This window comes from Pinus tabuliformis, chromosome 3_1, assembly GCF_031772625.1.
Source record: "Pinus tabuliformis cultivar Carrire ecotype Pingquan chromosome 3_1, CPIR1, whole genome shotgun sequence".
Classification (NCBI taxonomy): Eukaryota; Viridiplantae; Streptophyta; class Pinopsida; order Pinales; family Pinaceae; genus Pinus; species Pinus tabuliformis.
The window spans coordinates 39,579,285-39,589,318 of NC_142301.1; positions in this window are offsets into that span (position 1 = coordinate 39,579,285).

Here is a 10,034-nt window from a genome sequence, read left to right on the forward strand (position 1 = left end):
AATCATTGTTGGTTTTGGCCTCGTTAAGATTGCTTAGAGTAAATTTACCTTTTAGTTTGCTTATGAGTGAATTTTCGTAGATTTTAATAGTTGTTAAGATTGATTTTTGGTTATATTAGATTTATTTGCTTTATTAAAAGAAAAATACAAAAACATCTTCTTTAAAAGTCTTGTTTCAAGCAGCTTTTTGTTTTTGAAAGAGAAAAAGAGTTTTTTCGTGCATGTAAAGAGCGGTCATGTTTTTATGCTTGGAAAAGACAAACGAATTGTTTCTTTGATTGTCTTCAATTAAGAAGTTGCTTTTATAAAGATTGCATTCTCTCAACTTTTTAGTTAAGCAATTCATCGAAAAGTAAAGTAGTGGGTAAATCATCCTAGGTGCATTTTGTAGTGGTTTCGAGTCGAGTCAACACACCACTAGTTTCACTTCCATCACCTTTTGACTTAAGAAACAACCTTAAAAGTAACGCTTAAATTAAAATCAATCTAGTAATTTTTATTTTTCTAGGGCTCTGAAACACCAACATAGCTTAGGCTAGGGTCTTGGAGTAGGTGAGTACTTAACTCTCCAAGACTACAAAACCAAACAGATAGTTTATCTTGAGTAGATTAAATCCAATTGTTTCAGTTGCACTCTGGGAAAGCTCCTCTTAAAGGAGAAGCACGAGCTCGTGTCCGAACCAGTGAGGGGATCATTCCCCCCTCGTTGGGAACGACGCTAGACAGTACGTATTACAAACGGTAAACCTCGGATTAACCATTGTCGAGGAGCCAGGGGTCACTTATCGGTAAACCTTGGATTATTGTCAAGGAGCCGGTAAGGGGATTGAGCTTGTTACTCTGCCCTTGCGTGCTGTCGGAGTTTAGACTGTTCCCCCAAGTGTAATTGTTGTGATTGGTAACTTTAGTGACCATAATCTTTAGGGTTCTACCGAGGTGACGGTGGAGGGAAGGTCCCACTGTACCTGGAGCAGACGTCGGTTATACTCACTTGGATTTTCCGGGGGGTTCACTTCACTTCGAGACGGTTAAAGTGGAGGAACTTGTGCCGGTCTATTCATTAAGCAGGTTGCCGGGGTAACTGTTCCACCCGCCATTTTTGTACTGAATCCTGCGAGGTTGGGCCTAATCACCAACTAGCGCTTTTGGTCCGGAAGACTACTGTTTGTGTTTGGTTTGACGCTCTAGATTATTTAGGCGTGTGCTTCAAATTTGTTTGCTTCTTTAGAAGACTTTAGGGGGTTTGATTTGAAATTTTTACTTTGTTTTCGTGTGTTGTAGTTAAAAATCTTTAATTGTGGCGGAATTACCGAGACAGTCCCGTAGACTTCGGGGCAAGTCTCCTGAGATTGTTACCGTAATAGATTTGTTAAGAAAACTCCGTAAATCACGGGGTGAATCTCCTGAAGACGTTCCGGGTCAGTACGAAGGGTTAAAGGTCCTTGTAACTCCTCCTAGTGACAGTAGAGTAGGTTCACCTGAAGAAGGAGAATCTTCCTTGGTAGTCCATCCAGATTACCAAAGTTTAGAAACAGGTTACAATCCCGAAACTGTTACAGTTTCCGAGCTTGCTGGTAGTTTTTCATCTGCCAGTGAAACAGGCGAAGAACCTGAAATTTCCGAACCTGTTACTCCAACTTCTAGTGTCCCTGATTCACCGAGAATAGAAAGAATTATCACCGAAAATCTACCTTCTGGTTTGATTGCTATAGAAGAACTTGCTCCAGAAGAAGATATAGGTGTCTCTCACCTTGAAGGTCAACTTACTATTGATCTAAGGGAGCGTGAATCCATCTTTTACAGTCCGCCTAGAAGTACTTCTTGGTACCTTGCGTTAACCAATTTTTTAGACAACTCAGTAGGTTTTTCTACACCTCGTACTCCTTTTCCACCTGGAGGTGTTTATACTCCTGTAAATATGTCTGGTCAGTCGTCCGTGTTTACTCAAAGTCCTGAATCTTTTTTACACGGCGGTCCTTCTGTTCCCACTGGGTATCAGTCACTTTCTGGTACCTTTGCGGGGGCATCTCCTCAACCCGTTGATCATGGGTTATTTGCTGGAAACAGTGGTAATATACCATTGGGTGTAGGAGACATTTACATGATGTCAAGTTCAGTTCCCGTTTCCCAACCTCAAGGTGGCCAATTACCGCCTGGGGGGCAACCGCAGTTAACGCCTGGGGGGCAACCTCAAGGTACACAAATCGTGTCTGGGGGGCAACCTCAAAGTCAGTATGTACCTATGGTGCAATACGTGCCTCAAGGTCAACCTCAGCCTCAATATGTACCCCAAGGTCAACCTCAGTATCAATATCAACCTCAAGGATGGCAACCCCAAGGATGGCAACCTCAAGGGTATCAACCCCAAGGTTATCAACCTCAAGGGTACCAACCTCAAGGTCAAGGTCAACCCCAGTATCAGTATTTACCTCAAGGTTATCAACCTCAAGGTCAATACTCAAGTCAAGGTTATCAACCGCCTCAAGGTCAGTCATATGTTCCAAGTATGGGAACTGCACCTTACAATTATCAATCCTACCCTCAATCTGGTTATGGATCTCAGTATCCTCAACCTGTTACGGGTCAATACCCTGGAATGTTAGTGTGGGATCCATCACAGGGTCAACAGGTGTTGCAGCCAAGTGTACAGATGGTTCCTCAAGCTGGACAACCCGTAGTTTCTGGTCCAACCCAGCAACCGCAACCTGTCCAGCCAAATGTTCAAACTTCTGTAGCTTCGGTAGTTACTCAGCCGTCAATTGCACCTAGTACTCCATCTCAAACGGCTGCTGCAACTACCGCTACATCTACCATACTTACTTCTGGAGTATCGACGACTCCAGTTTCTACTGTCCCTGTTACCACACCTCAGACATCTTTACCGTTGTCTGGATCTACGATTCAAACCACGGTCCAGATGCCTGTAGGTCAGCCTGGTATAAGTACGGTTGTCACTACTCAACCTCAATTTGTTCAACCTCCGTACCAGGGACAGTACCAACATGGGCAAGCTGTCCAACAACCGGTTTACCAGTATCAACCGTATCCTGGGTACACTTATCAACAACCTCAACAACCCCAGTACGGTCCGGTTAATCCTGGTTTTCCAGGAGGATATAATATCCCAAATGCGACTCCTGTTCCTAGTTATCCTGGATATCCTCCTCCTGGGGCTGGTATTGTGACCCAGAGTTTTAGAGATCCTAACCGGCAGTTACCGTTTATTGCAACTTTGGATTTACCCGACTTGACGCGCCTAACTAATGATCCAATTCAATATCTTCAGTTCTGGCCGCCAATGCCAAATAAGTTGCCCAGCGATATACCCAAGTTCGAAGGTAAGTCTGGAGAGGATCCGTCCAATCATGTGATGACTTACCACCTCTGGTGTGCTTCGAATTCTATCTCAGATGATTCCATCCGCTTACGTCTTTTCCAGCGTACACTCATTGGTCTCGCGGCCAAGTGGTACATTGAGTTACCACGGGCCTCTTTTTACAACTTTAGCCAGTTAGCTACCTCGTTCTTAACTCACTTTCAGTTGCCGGTCAGATACGATAACGGCACGGAGTTATTAACTCACTAAAACAATCGACGTCCACGTATATTTCTGATCACATTCATGAGTGGAGACGTCGAAGGAGATTAGTGAAAGTTTTTATCCCGGACCAAATCTTAGCTGAATGGTTTGTCAAATCATTATTACCGAAGATTACTGAAGATGTAGCTAAGGCCGGAGTAGTTACTGAGGAGCAAGTCATTGCTCAGGCACAATACCTTGACTTAGTTTACACTCAGTCGGGTACGTTACACGAGAAGATTCTGGATCTTCCAAAGTCGAATCAAATCGCTGCTGCTCCTTCGGGATCTCATGCCGCTGATGGTATGATTGGTATCGTGACTACGAAGAGCAAGAAGAAGTCTTCCAAGGCTTCAACTACTCCAATTATCACTTTGCCTGATTCTCCGACAGGAGAGTCTTCTCCTGAACTCACCGCCGACATTCACGCTGTAGAGTCATCTACGGCCAAATCAAAAAATGGTGGAAAGAAGAAAGGAAAGAAGAAGGCTAAAGCAGACAAGGCTCCAAAGGAGAAAACTGAAAAGTCGGAAACCAATGACGAAAAACGCAAACCTCGATATCCTTGTCTTATTTGTGAAGAGGATCATTTTACGAGAGATTGCCCTCATCGGGCCGAGGTTGTGAAAATAGTCAAAGGTTCTCCCACTCCTGCTGTGTTAAAGAATCCATTTCCAGAGCAGGAGAATAAGATGATAGGTTCTTCTTCGAATGCCAGTGAAGAACCCATTTTGATGATGTCTCATGTAAGGATTGCGACTCGATCGCAAGATTATGGTAGTAAGGCTCCTGTTGATGGTAAGGAAGCAGAATCTTCTCACTCTAACCCATCAACCTCAGCTCCTGGTTCCGATCCACTACAGATCGAAAAACCTAACCCAGACTTAGTGATTAAGCCGCCCGCCAAGGGTGTACTTCGAAGGTCTGCTTTCAATCCACATGCGAGAGCAGCCCAGAATTACAACATTGTTGAGGACTTAGCTGTTTCACCTTCAGCAATGTCGGCACTCGAAGTGCTGCAATCATGCCCAGCACAACGGAAATTGCTTTTGTCGGCTATCGGAGCTGTCGATGTTCAGGACCCGAACCTAATGATCTTTGATCTAGAAAATAGTACGCCACATCTCCCCCATCAAATGGCTTTCCAAATTCCAGTGATAGTCAAAAACAGGCCTATTCATCGGACTGTGATTGATGAGGGAGCTTCTACGTGTATTATGTCGATTCAATGTTGGAGATCGCTTGGTTCTCCTTCGTTGAACCAATCCCCCACCATCCTTAAGGCCTTTGATGGCCGTGGGTTCCGTCCGTTTGGTATTCTACAAGAATTGCCTATAGGGGTTGAAGGTAAAACCGTTAGTCTGGATGTGGAAGTGGTTGATGCCCCTCTAGACTACAACCTTCTTTTGGGTCGAAGTTGGTCATATGCTATGACAGCGGTCGTTTCATCGGTCTTCAGAGTAATTAAGTTTCCACACAACGGTAAGATCGTGACTATTGATCAGCTGACATACTTTTCATCCGACCCAGCCTCTTCAGAGAGTATCCAGCATGTCGGTAAGACGACAATCCCTTATAGGGACGTTGGTGTAGGTTTAGTTAAGGATTCCGGTTTACTGGGAACTTTTCCTCTCCCTCCACTCAGCGCAGATCCTTCGTTTGCAACAATTCATATGATTACATCAGAAAACATTATTTATGATGATCCTTGGTTCGTCCCATCTGACTCTGAGATAGACTCACTCGGTAATGCTATGCCTTTGAGTCCGTATGAAATTGCTTATGAAGCTCTCATGTCTTTTACCGACTTTCATTCAACCGAAGTCGACCAAATGAATGTGGTCAGTGAAGAGTCACTTTTCACCTCACCCTTAGAACGGATAACGTTTCCCGAAGTCGTGTCATCTGACGAACAACTTCGCGAAATCCTAAGTGTAGACGATCTACCATGGGGGATCTCCATCACAGATCTTCGTTTTTACCTAAGGATGATGCATTTGAAAATGATTTTTCATCTATCTTTACCGCTGAATATGTCAAAGACGCTCAGGATCCAACGAAACATTCTGATTCAGAGTTGAATTTAGGGAATATTTCTCGTACTATTCCCATTGATATTTCAGTGAAGCCCGGAATCGAGGAAACATTCATATAGGTGCCGCATGTACTGAAGAAGAAATCCAAACTTACAAGGCCCTATTCCAAGAATTCCGCGACGTGTTTGCCTGGTCTTACGAGGAAATGCCGGGAATTGATCCTGCCATTGTTGTTCATGAAATAAAAACCTACCCGGATGCTAAACCCGTCCGGCAACGGTTGCGTCAAATTCACCCTCGAAAAGCGGCTGCGATTAAAGCAGAAGTCGAAAAGCTGTTGAAAGCAGGTTTCATTTATCCGATCCCGTTAACGGATTGGGTATCGAATATTGTTCCGGTCAATAAGAAACAAGGAACAATAAGAATCTGTATCGACTATAGGGATATAAATCGAGCTTGTCCAAAAGACAACTATCCTACGCCTTATATCGATCAAATTATTGATGATTGTGCCGGAAGTGAAATGTTTTCCTTCATGGATGGTTTCTCGGGCTATAATCAAATCAATATTCTACCTGCCGACCAACCAAAAACGGCATTCATTTGTCCATGGGGGACATTTGCTTATTGCAAATTACCTTTTGGGCTTAAGAATGCCGGGGCTACTTTTCAACGGGCGATGTCTTATGCATTTCATGACATCAAGCACATTGTGCAACCCTATCTCGATGATTTGCCTGCTCATTCTTTACATCGAGCTGATCACCTTGTCCACCTACGAGCAATCTTTATGAGGTGTAGGCATTATCGAATTCGGTTGAATCCCCACAAGTGTGTTTTCTGTATAGAAACAGGTCGATTGCTGGGATTTGTTGTTTCAAAAGCCGGCATTCGCGTCGATCCCTCGAAAGTCGAGGCTATCATCAAATTGCCTCCTCCTTCGAGTTTGCGCCAACTCCAAAGTTTGCAAGGGAAAGCGAACTTTTTACGCCGATTCATCCCAACTACGCCGAGGTCACTAAAGGTTTTACACGGTTGTTGAAACAGAACGCACAATTCTTTTGGGACGAGATTGCCCAACAATCTTTTGATGCACTTAAACACGCGTTGACCCATGCACCGTTGTTGCATCCTCCCAACTACAACCAGGACTACTTCTTATACCTCGCAGCTTCGCATTCCACCATTGGAATGGTGTTAGTTCAAGAAGATGAATTCGGAGCGGAGCATGTGATATATTATCTTAGTAGGACCTTGAATCCCACTGAGCTAAAATATTCGCATGTGGAGAAATTGGCCCTGGCAGCCGTTCAAGCTGTCCAGCGTTTTCGTCACTACATTCTTCTCCGCAAAACTACAGTTATTTCGGATTGCAACCCTATGATTTATATTTTGACAAAACAACTGCTAGGGGGCAAGTACTCTAAATGGATTGTCATCCTGCAAGAGTTCGACTTGGAGTTCGAGAAGTCCAAGTCTAAGAAATCCTTAGTTTTTGCGGAATTGATGTGTGATTTCCCGAGTGCTGACACAGAGACTGTGGCAGAGGAGTCCATTGCGGACGAATCTTTGTTTCTTATCAGTACGTTAGATCCGTGGTACGGGGATATAATCATCTATCTCCAAACCCAAACCTTTCGGCCTGAAGCTTTCAAAGCGGAACGTCAAAAAAATCGGTTTCAATCCCAGCCATACAAAATTATTGGAGATACACTTTATCGCTCGGGGGCAGACTTAGTTTTTCGACGTTGTTTAACTCACGAAGAGGCTGAGAGGGTTTTGAATGATTGTCACTCTGGAGCATGTGGCGGTCATATGTCTGGGTATGCCACAGCTCAGAAGGTGTTGCGCGCTGGCTATTTCTGGCCGTCTATGTTTAAGGATTGTATCATTGCAGTCAGGAAGTGCCACAACTGTCAAGTGTTTGATCGCAAGATGCGCGCTCCACCTGCTCCTCTCCACCCTATAATTGCCGTTGGTCCATTCGCCAAATGGGGTATCGACTTTATTACTTGTAACCCTCACTCGGCCGGGGGGCATGCGTATATCATCCTTGCGGTTGATTATTTTACTAAGTGGGCCGAGGCGATGCCTACATTCGACGCAAGCGGCAAAACAGCTGCAGTTTTCGTATTCAATCATATCATAACTAGGTTTGGTGTCCCACAAGCAATCATTACTGACCATGGGAGCCATTTTCGAAACGTCATGATGACTGAGCTTACAAGCCAGCTTGGTTTGCGCCACGATAGCTCTACTCCTTATTATCCGCAAGCCAACGGTTTGGTTGAGTCTATCAACAAAGTTCTAGTTATCATGATCCGACGAACCATTGGTGTTCATCGGTCGAATTGGCACAACATGTTATTTTCAGCGCTATGGGCATACCGAACCTCAGTGAAAAATTCAACAGGGTTCACTCCTTTCCAGCTAGTTTATGGCTTAGAAGCTGTGTTACCCATTGAATGCGAAATCCCATCACTTCAAATGGCTGTCGAATTACTTCCAGCTACTTCCGAAGAGGAGAAACGTTTATTGTACTTGGCTAAATTAGATGAGACTCGACGTGACGCTACATTGGCAATCGAGACTCACGCGAAACGAATGAAAGCTCAGTATGATAGAAATGTAATCCCTCGAAGTTTTTCAGAAGGAGACCTAGTACTATTATATGATCAAGCTAACGATAAGCTAGGTGCTGGAAAATTCGTTCCCATGTGGCATGGGCCCTACATTGTAAAGCGAAAGCTAGCAAAAGGGGCTTATGAGCTAGTTGACTTTGATGGGGACTCTTTGGGTAAACCCAGAAATGGACTTTACCTAAAGAGGTATTATGCTTAAATGATGGGTATGGAGAAATTTTTAGATAGGTTAGATTTTCTTTCTAGCTAGCGAGTGTGTTAGTTTAGTCAGTGTGCTTAGCTTAGAGAGTGTGGTTTTTCGTCGTTATTCTGGCTTATCTTGGTTTTACTCTTGATATTGCAGATGTCGACGCCTCTCCAAACATACATTGGATTTGCTGATGGTGCTTGTCGTAGTACACGGAATATCTCTTCCGCAGCTTGGGTTATCTATTCGCCCTCTGACGAGTTAGTTTCTATGCATGGGGTAAGCCTCGGTCAAACAACGAACAACATTGCAGAATACAGTGCAGTGATTGAATTATTATCCGAATCTATTTCATTTGGAATTCGACGTTTGATAGTGAGGTTAGATTCTGAACTTGTTGTATTACAGCTTAATAGAGTTTATGCCATTAGGAATCCTGTGTTATTAAGGTTGTTTTTGAGAGTGCGTCTCTTGGAACGTGAATTTGATTACATTGAATATCAACATATTCCAAGGTCTTTGAATACATTAGCAGATGCAATTGCTTCTCGAATGTTGGACAGACATTTACAATAATCATGCAAGTAAATTTAAAAAACATTTCATCACATATGTTAAACAGGATAAGCCGGTAATAGTGATATATATAGATAGAAGTGTGTCAAAAAATATATACATCGTCTTCGATCATAGGTTGAAAACACCTTATGATCGGCAAAATGATAGTACAAAAAGTCAAAATGTCACATGTGACTACAAAAGTGACTAGTCAATCACTGGTGGTGCTCTCTGTATGACACCACTGCACGGGCTACCTTACGCAAAAATCTCCTAAACGGTCCAGGGACCGCGACTACGAAGCGCTGAAGCCTGGTAGGAATGTCGTCCATAGTAGTCTCAGGTATATCTGCCGTGAGACGCTCTAGATCATGCTCCAACTCAGCTAGTACTTCTGCAGCCGCGTCCTGTGGGGCCGGTACCGGTGCAGCTGGATGTAGTCTATCAAAAGGCCGGAGGTTGGGTGGACGCTGTGGACCAACATCTGCATTTTGAAAGTTTTACTGTTAGTTTTGAGACGATATATATGAAAAATAAAAAAATACATAATTAGAAAACTTGTGAAAATAAAAGTACCTCTGTCATCCCATTGTTCTCCCTGTGGAAGAACCATGTCCGGATCATGTCGAAAGTCTACTCCGGCATACGGAAAGTCCTGTATCGAAAAAACCTGGTCCTCTAACCAGTGAAAGTAACTATCTGAGAATCGAACCACTGTCGCGCCCTTGTCAGGATGCCGGGCCATCACCGTAACCCATCGTATCAGCTTTGGCTCCTGAGGACCCAAGATATCAACAGTGAGTTGCTGAGGGATCAGCATTGGAACTCTCTCCAAGGCAAAGCTCACGACTAGAGGCCCATATCCAAAAGTCTTTAGTCGTCCGTTCTTTGCCTTGGTCAGTTGGCTCTTCATATGAGCCGACACAGCTTCACACCAGTTGAAAATGGTGCCTTGGTAACAGTCAATTGCCATCCGCATTTGGGATCCGGAAGCAATGTGTAAAGCGGCCGTGCCGCAAATTCTGGTAACC